The sequence below is a fragment of the Ciconia boyciana genome, chromosome 3 (assembly GCF_034638445.1).
Source record: "Ciconia boyciana chromosome 3, ASM3463844v1, whole genome shotgun sequence".
Taxonomy (NCBI): Eukaryota; Metazoa; Chordata; class Aves; order Ciconiiformes; family Ciconiidae; genus Ciconia; species Ciconia boyciana.
In genome coordinates this window covers 12,275,214-12,288,678 of record NC_132936.1, presented here as the reverse complement: position 1 = coordinate 12,288,678, position 13,465 = coordinate 12,275,214, and positions in this window count along the sequence as shown.

Genomic DNA, 13,465 nt, shown 5'->3' with positions numbered 1-13,465 from the left:
CTGCACTTAACACTCCTGTGCCAGAGCATCTCTGGGGACTTGTATATCTTTCATGGAAATTTGCTGAAGTGTAACAGTTTAGCAATTACTAGGGACTTAGTATAATGGTGTCCTTTTAACAGAGTAAAGCACAAGCGGGGCTATTATACCTAATGCACCTTCAGGCTGCAAGACTGCATCTTCTTCAGACTTACTGTGATCATGACCAGAAATTTGTAGTGATCCTAAATCATACAAAATTCCTCTGAAATTGAGGGTGGCCCCGTATAAGCTGGAATTTCCTCCTGGGGGGAAGCGTTGGTACCTGTGCTGTTACCGGTGCTGCGTGGGCTGACCCGGGCAGGAGGATCTGCTCCTGGGGAGAAACCCAGCTCTTGGTGATGGCACAAACCCGCTACCGGAAAAAAATAATCATCAGCTCTTAGTTACCCTGGTGTAAACTAAGAGTTATGCAAGTTATCCAGAAGTATACCCGGGCAGAAAGATTTTTTGCTCCAAAGATAATACTTGCAATGCTTTTATCCCTTGACAGCAAAACAATATAAATAAAACAATATAAAGAAAACCTGCAAAGGTAATTTTCTTTGGGTCTTACTCCAAGACTATCCTACCTTTCTCACCTCCCACACACAAAAAAAAAAAATCCTTTCTTTTGGAGATTTCATTCTTGCTTTTGATTTAGCAAAGAAAGTGTTTAGGCACCACGGTGACGAGCAGCAGCATAAATCCAATAGCCCACTGAATGTAGCATGTTTAGGAGAAAAGTGGGGCCTCTGGTTCAGACAGAGTAATTAATATCTGTTGGGGTATAGGCTTCCTTGAAGTATTCATTATGTGAAATCAGGTACTTACATGTGCAGCAATTAAGTTGATATATGTATGTGTATTATTTATTTATTTGTGTAATGTGTGTGTGATAAATTACCAGTATGTGGACATCTTTTAAAACCTGTTACTAATCTCAGTGTTGGTCATGTAACCTAAGAAGGAATGAAGACGTAAGCTGTAGCGATGATGGTTATACAATACTGCAATGAGAGCAGAACATAATACAAATGTCATTGCAGCACAGGGCTGCACGCAAGCATTTTGACTGTTTGCAGATTTCATTCGAATGATAAAACAAGGTGTGTGGGGGTGTGTGTGTGTGTAGCAAGGATTAATCAAAGGATCCATTTGCTCACTTTCTTCCCGTTTACAGAAACATTTCATGGCAGGAATTCACTGGTGGCATTTCTAGAGCAATGTGGTAGGCGGCAGACTATGTAAAGGGTTACAAGCTGTAGAATGAAGTCAATAGCATGCGAGCTACCCAATAATAATGCAAATTGCAGAAGGAATATGTACAGGAACAGAAAGGAAAAAATATATTCCCCATCTGGGCTGTTATTGAACATTTTGGACCGTGAAACACGCAAAATGGGGTGGAGCAGAGATTTTCCTGGCTTGCCTTCCACATCAATCAGTTTGTTGGGAATTGTGCACAGCAAACACAGTTGTGCCACTCTGAAAAAGACAATGGATCAGAGAAACAGCAACAACATTTTTCCAAAATGACTGGTGGTTCTGGGGTCTCATTGGACATACTTTGAAGCTGTCACACTTTCAGGAAACGTTGAAGCCCTATTCTCTGAAACTCAGGCCCTCTCAGTTAACTGAGGGCAAAACACATTGTGTTAGGAAGGCTCTGAGTGAGGGACATGCAAATCCTCATCCAAGATAATTGCATTCAGGGGATTTCTGTCACTGGAGTAAACAACTCTGGGAATTCAAATTGTCCTTATTATTGATGTAAGTGATTTTCAACCAAAATGAAGAAATAGCACATTATTGTTAAACAGCAAAAAAATTTTAAATTATAGATATCCTCTACAACAAAAAGGATTTCAGGGAATGTGCTGAGCCGACACCTTTGCTGTAAGAAGTACTAACACAGAAAGTCACTTTTCAAGTCATGCACATATTTTTCGTATAACATATACAGGTTAGACAATATTGGGGTTTTATCACTGAAACGTCTTTGTGTGGACTGTTGAATAGGATGTGAAAGGCTTAGGGCCCAAAGTGGTGCTTTTCAACAAATGCCCTACAAAGGTTTTGTGGGTTCTTAAGACTGTAATGGACTTTCCCTTTCTTGAAATTCAAGTTATTTTTCTGATTTTTTAAAAATAAACCAATGTAAGAAAATTCATGTGTCATTTAGAAGAAAGGGGAAAGAACCTATTACTTCAGGATTAGCACTAGAGGTTGCTGATTTTCTAGTTGAAGACTTTTTCAAGGAAAAATCACTTTCATCAACATTTTTTAATTGTTCAAAAAGAAGCCAGGAAATAAAAAATGTTTCTAGATACCAAAGTTTCTTTCCGAAAAGAAAAACCCAAATTGTCTGCTTTTGTTTTTCCTTTTTTTTTTCTTTTTGAAACCGAAAGCAGTAAAACCCCAGTTTTATGTTCAATTGGAAAACTGAGAAAAAGAGAGAAATAATTTCTCTTTCAAAAATGCCATCAATACATTTAATTGTCACTGGAAGCTAAAGGTTTTGAGTACTGGAATATTTTTCTTATTCTTTTCCTTTCTTTTTATGTACTTTTTTTGGTTTTGTATCTGCCTTTACAAGGCTGTAAATTGTGATTAATCTACCAACCTATCACCAGAATTGAATTACATTTCGTACTGTGCTGCAAGACTAATTAATTTAATAGTCTTATGTAAGTGTAGCCTAGCTGTGGCATTTTGAGCCTCCTCACACATGGTGGTTCTGACACTCCAAACTGAATCCCAAACCTTTCACGTTCGTGTTCTGGGCAAGGCTGACAAAGTGCGATCTCTGGCTGCTGTGGACTGTGCATGCTTAGCTCTGCCAGACATTATTCGGATTAGTTGAGCACAAGATGGACAAGCACACATGTTCTTTCCACACCCATCCTGTCAACCCCGTGTGTGCGAGAATGCCCCATTCCTAAGAAATTCCTTTCTCAAATATCTTCCTGTATGACTACCCTAAATAGACTTCTCAGCTTACTGTCTTCTCCTCATGGTCCAAGCACCTTCAGTTCTCGTTTGAGCTTTGAGAATGGCTGGACCAGAAGCAACAACAGCTCCTGTGGTCTATAATATCCTTGCGGTTGTTTGATGCCCCAGAATGCAAAGGAGCTTAAAACAGTAGATGGACTTGTGAAAGGTTCTTCCGCATCAACTCAGAGGAGCCATTAGAGAGACAGAGGTAGGAAGGAACTGAGCCCAGAGTATACCTTTATCTTCCTATTCTTATGCGAGCGCTGAAAAAATCATGATATTGGAAGAAAAAGAATAAAGTTCTTTACTCAGGAAAGGAATGAAATTCCTCTTTCCATGCACCACCATGTGCATGCACATCTGACCTTATTTTTTGTAACACAGACACGGATTTTATCCATGTTCTGATATGCATTTCCACAATGACAGATCTGGTTTTGTACATATTCTGTTCTGTATTTTCTAACATTACTCTTGGCTTCCTGCCCATGGCGGGTGTATTTTTGAACTGCTGGTTTGGGCTGAGCCATTTCTTTTTTTTTTTTCTTCTGATTTGCATAGCATGAGCTTTTACTCAGCTAGAAATCCTGGCCTTGGTTTTTCCACAGCCCTGAAACTCAGGAAGCAAAGAGCAAGTTCATGAGTTGAAGACAAAAGCAGAGCTTCCAGGCTGGGCCGGTAGATTTCTTCACCCACTGTGCATAGTCTCTTCTTGAAGCTCAAGAGCTACCCAAGACATGAGTTGGATCATGATGGTATTGTAATCCAACTTGGAAGGAATCTTAATTTCACTTAAAGGTAAATTAGCTCCCTAGCACTGTCACAGGGAGACTACTGTCACCTAAAGCAGTGGGATTTCATTGCCTGGGTTATCTCAGCTGCATCAGTCAACAGCTTTACAATTTTGACATTTGGGAGAAACAGTTGTAAGATTTTAATGAGAGCAGACACTTACCACCCCCAAGTAGCTAAATAGGCTAAAAATATCCCTTGTTTTGGTATTCCTAGGTTCCCTGAGGTTAGTGATATGTTTAATTTGCTGTCCGTTTGAATACAGGAACTCCCTTGACAGCTTTTTGACAGTGGAGAGTTTTGTTAACAGGAAGGTTCGAGTCAAGTAACATACCCACTCAGTCCCCTTCTTTAGCTGTCCTCAACAGTATATTGATCCCATTTTGTTCATAAAATGAGGGCCAACAAAGATTCCAAAGATCTGACAGGTTCTCCATTGTTCTTTATTTTCAGAATGAACCATTCCCCACCAGATTTCTTTTTCTAGTAATTTATTCTACCTCAAAAAAAGAAGAAAAAAAGAAAACATGAATTGAAGAACACCTCTGCAGTGCTTGCTGTTGTGAAGTTTTCTTTTTGAGGTTCTCCACTTGAATTCTATTACATTCCTTCCTTACTGATTATGGCCTTATGCCCTTTGCTTAATAAAGTGTTCAAAAGCCCATGGTGAACTACAATGCACTGAGTGTGGTTGACTTCATGGCAGAATACAGGCCTTCCTTACTGATTCCATGTTAGGAGTTGTAGTGGCGGTAAACACCCTGCTGAAGTCATAATGGATCCTGAGACCAGCAGCTTCTGGGAGGTAAGTGTAGGCGATTTGCCTATCAATCAACTTTATTCTAGTAGGTTACATGTTGAGCAGTCTAGAGGAAGGGTTACATTGGGAAGGAAAACTGCTATTCAGATATTAAACTTGCTTCCCTTGCACGAGATGCATCTTACCTTTTATATGGAAAATGCATACCCCAGACATTCTTTTCTCATTCCTACCTGAGATGTTCCAGACCCCTGTTTGCTACAAATGGTCCAGCTGAATAAATTTGTGTGTTACTTAAAATATCCCTGTTTCCTTTGGCAAAAACAAAGCTTAATTCTTCAGTGGAATAAGGTTCCAGGCAAGGGCCCTCAGCATTGTTCTACAGCTGCAGTTTCTTTTGGGGGAGGTTGAACAACAGAGGAGGTCGGTGGAGACCAGCACTCAAAGACATACTAACCTGAGAGGAAATATGGAGAACTGCACTTACTGTTTGGGAAGTGGCTAGCGGGAGGACCACTTTTTATTAGCCTTTACTGTGGTCTTAGGGATGCTCTAGGAATATCTGCTGCCCTTGACATTGCTGGTGAGATAGGTAGAGGAGCCCAGCACGGGCATATGGCATCTGTACCCAGAGAAGAATTAGCACAGAGCAGAGAAGACCTGGAAAGCAAAGGCATCAGTAGTCCCTGAACTGAAAGCAAGGTTTAACAGTCTGACAAATGCCATCATGGCTTTGCTGCTTGCTTTCCACAGCGCTGCCCTATGCAGTGTGCGTGCACCTCCAGGGGTTTCTGCACTCTGCTCCACTGCTCAGCCAGTATGTGTCCTAGAGAGAGAGTCTGCAAGCGGTTTGGAAACTCTTGGAGGTATCTTGAGTTGGGCTGAGGTACCTAAAATAATTATGCAGCACTGAAGTATATTTGTGAAGAAGCCATATGATGACTACAGGCCAACTACTATTTACAGTCAGGAATACATGCACAAGGTCTTGGTATTCCCAGTGTTACCGTTATCCCCCCAGTCAGCTACAAAATATGAAGTTTTAAGTGGAGGGAAAAACCCTTCTGGACATTTCTGTTGCTCTTTTCTTTCATGGATTTCCGTTCACTTGGTAGGGCCTCTGGGATGAGGCATCCAGAAATACAGTGTTCCTATGCTGAGGTGTCTTAGTCGTACAGGCTAGGTTTATACTAAAAAAGCAAATAGTGCCAGCGCCTGTTCTCTGACCATGGGGCCAGCTGGCATTGTCTTGACATTTACGTATTATTAAGCTTTCTTTATTTCCAAAAGGGGGACTATTTCAAACTGCCTGTTCCGAGTGGTCATTCTGCCATATTAACTTCTGCACTATGCCAGGGAATTGTTTGGGAAATGCTAGGTGATTTGAACAAAACCATGCCAAGGCCCATTCGTACAATTTAACCATGTAAGTGATTGAGTTGCAGTGGTCAGAATATTCTCTGGCACTGCTTAATTTATTAGCAAAGATATAGTCATAGAAAGGGACTATTGTGTCCATAACTGGCAATATGATGCCTTCTTGCTTGCAAGCCAGAACTTATTTTTGGCAGTGAAATTACTCCACAAACTCATGTCTGTTCTGTTCCTGTGTATTAGAATCATATTTGAGATAAAGATTAAAACAAGAGGGCAAATTAACAGGCTGTTTATTCATCTTCAGTGTTCACATATTCTGGGTAAGAAATTAGAGGCGGCCCATTCCATTATTTGAGGTTTAATTTATGTTCTGAAGTTTAGTTGATCTGCACTACTTCATTTTTCATTTTAAAATAGATCCAAGGACCCTGACCCTCTTAAAAAGAAAGAGCATTAGCTTTGTGGTATTGCTGTACAAAAAGTAAACAGCCAGTTTTATGAGGAAAATGTCTTCGGGATGCATAACTCTCGCATGCCAAAGCCTGAATGTGGGATGCAGTGTATGACAAAAACAGAAAATGAGGGACACACAAAAACCATTCATTCAGTAAATTTAAAATGTGGTGGGACCCAGTCGTGTAGTATAAATAAGTCTTGCTGTAACCTCAAAATTATGATTCTTTATTTCTGATGTAAATGGTTGTCAACAATAAAAGTGTGGTACAGCCACATTTGTGTAGAATGCAGGAATATGAGCCTAAAACTGGATATTGGAAAGAAATGTCTAAATATATGTTATATACCTATTTAGTTCTTGTTATTGTTCGTGAAAGTTTTAGTTTAGAAATGGCAAACGATTCTTTTACTTATTATATCAGATATTTTGGACTGACTCCTCATTAATATAAACTGGATATCAACCTGAAATCAACCTGCCAAAGTGCAAATGAGGGACATGTGAGGCTGTTTTGATTTCCACTGGCTGAGGGTTTGGACTTTTGTTTTTTCTTTTTTCTTTTTCTTTATTCTTTTTTTTTTTTCTGTTTTTCCTTTTTTTTCTTCTCTTTTTAATACAAGAAAGTGATTTTAAGTCTCAGCAGCAAGATGCAAATAAAAAATGGTAAACAAAACATTACTTTATGCAAAGGTTGTTTAACAGTGTTTACTCAATGTCATGAGTATTACTGTACTTAGTTGCTTGGCTAAAGCAAACCAATCAACTGGAATACTTATTTATGTGTCTGAAACCGTGCTGTAAATTGGAACTTGTAAGGAAGTGCTAATGCAGCCTCTGCTGTGAGATAAGAGTGAAAGTGTGGTTAGTCGTGTAGCTAACAAGCGATTTCTGTTGCTTTCTTTACTAAGTATGTGGATTAAAATCCATTAGACATGATAGCAATGACCTCTTTCTAATCCAGCCAGGTTTTATAGTTGAGTAAAAACTTTGACTTTAGTGAAATAATTCCCGGATTAATCTGATGCAAATGAGAAGAGAATCAGGCCCCAAATGCTGCAGTTCTAATGAAACCCTTCTCCCTGATCCTGTCTCTGACCTCCCATACTTTATCTTCCAAAGATCAGCTTTGTGGTGTTAATTATGGGGTAAGTAAGCAGTTACTTCCTAGAGCAAATCAGCAAAAGTCCAGGTTTGCTCTAGAGGTCCCAAAGATCAGAGCTCTGTGTTTCTTCAGGTTTCAATTTACCAGGCTCAAAACACTTAAAAGCATAAGGAGGAGAGGCTGGGGAGTGATCGGTTTACAAGTGACCTGGGAGTTCACAGTCTCCATCCCGTGAAATTACAGCCCATATAATAGGTCTTGTGCAGACAAAACCACAACAAATTAACTCTAGCATCTTTGTTTGGAGGAGAAAAACACCTCTGCTTTATCAGCAATTCCCAGGTTGTCCTTCACTGTAGTGCCAAACTCTTTTTTCCAGGAGGAATGTTTTGGACATGACACACACTTCACTATTCTGCCAAGGAGGCGTACAGCATTTAGCAGTAGTACAACTAGGTTTGAGTCAAAACTAATACCCCAGTCCTTCAAACGTTAACGTGCATCAGGGACTTCTTTCACATGTGTAGTTACGCTGAATTTCATCACTCTCTGGCTGTTACCACTCAAATGAGTTTCTAACAAGTTTTCATGTTTTTGTGACAGTTATGAATTTAATGGCATGTAGAATTGTTTGAAAGACGTACTATATAGCGATCAGTGTGTTTTGTCATCACATGGCATCCAATGTGCTCGATGCCATCTTATAGGTGGGTCTGGGAATGTATGTGTGTCTATATTCTGTTGACCTCCACCAAAACCATGAGCATAACGAGTGACCATATCTAGTGGAAATTAACAAACACAGATCAGAAGCGTTGGCCTCTAACGAGAAGAATGTGCTTAAAAATGAGTGTTATCTGCAAAACTGGCGGGATTTTTGTTAATAGATTTTGAGAAAATATTTTCTTAAGTCATGTTAATTTTTCCTATCCCTCTGTCAAAGGTCATTTTTTTGCAGATCATAGAATCATAGAGTCACAGAATCGTAGAACCATTAAGATTGGAAAAGACCTCTAGGATCATCTAGGCCAACCATCAACCCAACACCTCCATGCCTACTAAACCACGTCCCGAAGCGCCACATCTACATGTTTTTTGAACTCCTCCAGGGATGATGACTCCACCACCTCTCTGGGCAGCCTGGTCCAATGCTTGATCACCCTTTCAGTAAAGAATTTTTTCCTAATATCCAATCTAAACCTCTCCTGATGCAACTTGAGGCCATTTCCTCTTGTCCTATTGCTAGTTACTTGGGAGAAGAAACCAACCCCTGCCTCACTACAACCTCCTTTCAGGTAGTTGTAGAGAGCAATAAGGTCTCCCCTGAGCTTCCGCTTCTCCAGAGTAAACAATCCCAGTTCCCTCAGCCGCTCCTCATAAGACTTGTGCTCTAGACCCTTCACCAGCTTCGTTGCCCTTCTCTGGACACGCTCCAGCACCTCAATGTCTTTCTTGTAGTGAGGTGCCCAAAACTGAACACAGTGTTTGAGGTGCGGCCTCGCCAGTGCTGAGTACAGGGGCACGATCACTGCCCTAGTCCTTCTGGCCACACTATTTCTGATACAAGCCAGGATGCTATTGGCCTTCTTGGCCACCTGGGCACACTGCTGGCTCACGTTCAGCCGGCTGTCAACCAGCACCCCCAGGTCCTTTTCCTCCAGGCAGCTTTCCAGCCACTCTTCCCCAAGCCTGTAGACTTGCAGGGGGTTGCTGTGGCCCAAGTGCAGGACCTTGCACTTAGCCTTGTTGAACCTTATACAATTGACCTCGGCCCATCGATCCAGCCTGTCCAGGTCCCTCTGTAGAGCCTTCCTACCCTCAAGCAGATCAACAGTCCTGCACAGCTTGGTGTAATCTGCAAACTTACTGAGGGTGCACTCGATCCTCTTGTCCAGTTCATTGATAAAGATATTAAACAAGACTGGCCCCAGTACTGGGCCCTGGGGAACACCACTTGTGACCGGCCGCCAACTGCATTTAATTCCATTCACCACAACTCTCTGGGCCCGGCCATCCAGCCAGTTTTTTACCCAGCGAAGAGTACACCCGCCTAAGCCGTGAGCTGCCAGCTTCTCCAGGAGAATGCTGTGAGAAACAGTGTCAAAGGCTGTCAAGACAGTGTCAAAGATGTCAAGACTGAAAGAGATTCACAGATTTCACTGTGAAATCTGCCAACTTTGCAAAAACAGGCAATTTTAATTCTGGGGTTTGAAAATTTCCTGTTAGTTCCAGCACTGAATCCCATCACTCCTTTTCAAAAAACTTATATTTGCAGCTAGGGTGTACTGCAGCAATCCTGAAGTTAGGCTGCAAGCCCAGATTCAAGGTGGTTAAATTAATCTGTCCAAGAAGAATACATTCAGCGGTGTATATAATCTGCAGCAAAGAATTTAAACAAAGACCCTGGAGATGGAAGCACACTGCCTTCTCTGAGATTAGCAGTTGTTTCTAGGCCCTCACCTACCTGTGTAATTTCCTTGGCAGGGTTCCAGAGGATAACTTCTTTCCATATAAAAATACCATATAAACAACATTAGGAATATGTTTCAGAGGGGCTCTGTACCGAAGATGAAATGTTGCCTGATCCTTCTGTGTATTTGGGGAATAAAAAAGAAACTAACCTCTATTGAGAAAATCATCAGGGCCAAAAGGACCCAGAAGGGTATAAGTGTTGCTGCATTTATGTTCTCCAGAGGTACACTGGTCTATAAAAACAGGGAGGAGAGCAGGAGGCAGTAAGATGCACAAAGGAGAAATAAGCTGCCCTTTATATGTGGGCACTGAGAACCAGAAATATCTAGGAAATACTGACCACTACTGTGTAGGTGCAGTGCACGTGCTTAGCTCAATTATTACAATTGTATGATATTTTACATTCCAGAGATTTGAACAGAATAGTTGGACAGTCACTTATGTGGTTTTTGTGTCTTCTTAGTATCTGGATGTATGAGACTGAAGAATATGCATGTTCACGAAAGCCCCAAAGCCACTAGAGGAGTGCTTGAGGTTGTACTTGGGCATGCACAGCATTCATCTGCAAAGCTGTGCAGATGGCTTCTACAAAGGCAGCCCTTGCCTGCCTATTGGAGATGTTTAGAGCCAGGGTAGGGGAGAGAAACTTTGGTAATGAAACCAGAACAGGATATCTCTGATATGGCAGTCATGCAGTGCCTGAGCTAATTAGGGACAGGGCATGGATGGCAGAGTTCACTTTTGGGCAGAGAGGAAGAATGGAGCAAGATTGCTTGGGAAATCTAACAGCAACCAGTCCAGCAGATGACACATAAGCTATATTGGAGGCAAATAGAACAAAGTCAAGAAAAAACTTTACATCTGAGAGGATTAGAACAACTGTAGACTCCATGGTGGAACAACGCAAGGAGGAGATTATATTCTCACTCTGCAATACTTGCAACATAGCTTGATACTGCATGAGGCTTAGCAAGCAGGCAATAGCAAATAGCCCTCCCACCAGCTGAGCAGAGCACTGCAGACCTCCATCGTGCTCCTTGGTGCCTCAAGAGGCCATTTCTGCAAACAGCTTACTGGTGCCCAGCCACTGGGAGACGGTTAGCAGTTTCTCAAACTGCTCTTATTCATTTCAGACCTGAAATGAATTGCAAAACAGACCTGAGTGTCATATGCTGTCTCACCTTGGACCTTAGCAGCCTCAAGGACTTAAAAACCTGCCATCAAGGGAATTGCAACCTTGTTTTAGAGCTGTAAATTTTTGCACTGTAGGTAAGTTAGAGTTCAGATCCAGAATGCTGACCTGAGCTTGACATGCAATATAAATGTATCCTATGATGGGTTTATTACATCCTGAAGTCTGTTGTTGTTGTGGATCCAGACTGCAGACTTTTTAGCTGTATCCTAAGGTTTCATTTTTACCAGCAAGTTAAACAGGGCACAGGCACAGACACTAAACCTCCACTATCTGTAATGTTAAATGGTGCCTTGCCTGATTTTGACTCAAGATAACTAGCACTCTTCCTGATGATTCCCAGGTGTGGCTTGGGGATAATGTATGGGATGAAGATATTCTCAATAATGAGTCTGAATGTGGCCACCTTATTTTGGAGGTGAATGTAGTTTAATACTATGGTGATAACCACATTATGCTATGCTAGCTTCAGGGCCACAACATCATTTAGTTTACTAGTATAGATGCAGGCTTTGAAAGGAAACACACGAGCTACCATTCTTACCTGGCCTAGACCCCCAGCTGATGCAGAGGCTGTCTTGTTACTTGGGGAAAGACAGAAAGCATCTCTATGGAAAGGGTGCAAGGAGTGTTTCTGTACATACGTGCCCTAAGGCAAACCTTATACTGAAAATGTACAGAATAGCAATATGATGAGGATGTTTGCATGGAAAAGTCTAGACTGAGTTACTGCCTGGTAGCTCAAGACAAATTCTCTGAGGCATTGCAAAAGCTGATTGCAAGGGTCAGCATGTATTAAATGTTATTTCCTAATAAATTGTACAGCACATGCTCTTGAGGTAACAGTTTTCCTTGTAAAATCCTGAAAAGACTGAGCTGTGGTCTGTGCTTCAGCAAGGAAATACACCAAGGAGCATGAAGAGAAAAAGAGTGAATGAAGGTGAATAAGTACATCATAATCCATTATAAAATATCATATTTCTGCCTAATATGGCCTGCAGTCATTATCACAGCTTCACATCCTCCAGCTGTTATTACTAGAAACTCATCTCTCTCAAATAATTAAAATTGGTGTTGCCTAAATTATTATTGTAGCATCTCACTCCAGTCACAGCAATATATAGAGCTGAAAGAGACATCCTGGATCATTGAGTCCAGTCCTGGGAAACTGCATCGTAGAATCCCTGTTACAAAACTGCAAGACCCTTCTTAACAGTAGGCAGGTTTCAGTCCTCATCCCTGCCCGTATAACACTGTTTCAAATCTTTGTTCTTCTGTTGGTTCCAAAATTCCCACTTCCAGACTGCATTTATTCCCAGTGAGTTTCCACCCATTCATTCCATCATCCTTAGCTCTTCTGTTTGCTGCTAATCTCCCTAAATTGTTTGCAATCCACAGACATATCCCTTCACAAAAGCATCATTTCCACATGCTCTTTGAAGTCTTTCAGCTGCCTCCCCTTCTCTTCTGAATCCAATACAAAGTTCTGGTGCATACGTTCAAGACCCTTCCTTGGTTACCTCCTCTTTGCTTATCCACAGTATTTTGTTTCTTATAGTTAACTAGTACAATCAATGAATACCACTGTCCCTTCTCTCAAATGAGTGTCATATCTTTACACACCACTGGCCCTAATAAGAAGCAAAACAGATACCTGAAGCCACAAATTGGCTTCTCAGTTGAACGACTAACATCTCTCAGAAGAGACATGCATCTCTGGGGGTTAGAAACTTAATAAACTGTACCAGTCCAGAAAGAAGAAATCACCCAAGAGAATGCAGTGCAGCCTGTCCTTTCAGAAATAAGGGCAGCAAAAGAACAAAAATAATCTCTGCCTTCCTCAGAGAAATTATTATAATCAGAAAACAAGACAGAGAGTAAAGTCTTCTGCTACTGGTGCAGTTCCTTCTCTAACACCTCTGATTCTGTACAAGAACTTGACTCATAACCAGCACAGAAAATCTACTCGAATCTGAAAATGTGCTTATGCTGAGAAAATGAACATAAATGTATTGACAGTTCAAAGACAAGCCCACTTTTTTTCCAAAATACTCCCATGGCTTCAATTTTCATCATTTTTAACAGATCAATGCTGTAATTATTTATGCAATGAGTTTGGGGAGTTTTCTAGCTGCTTTGCAGCTCTTCTGAACCTGTTCTTGCTTGCAGTGTAATCACGACATTCTTTGTCAAAAACATGCAGAAAATAAAGCTAAAGCATCCTTTGTAAAATGCTCTTGCATCAATTTAGTGGTTTTAGTTTTTCTTTAAAATGTATGAACATTCTCATTTTGCTGC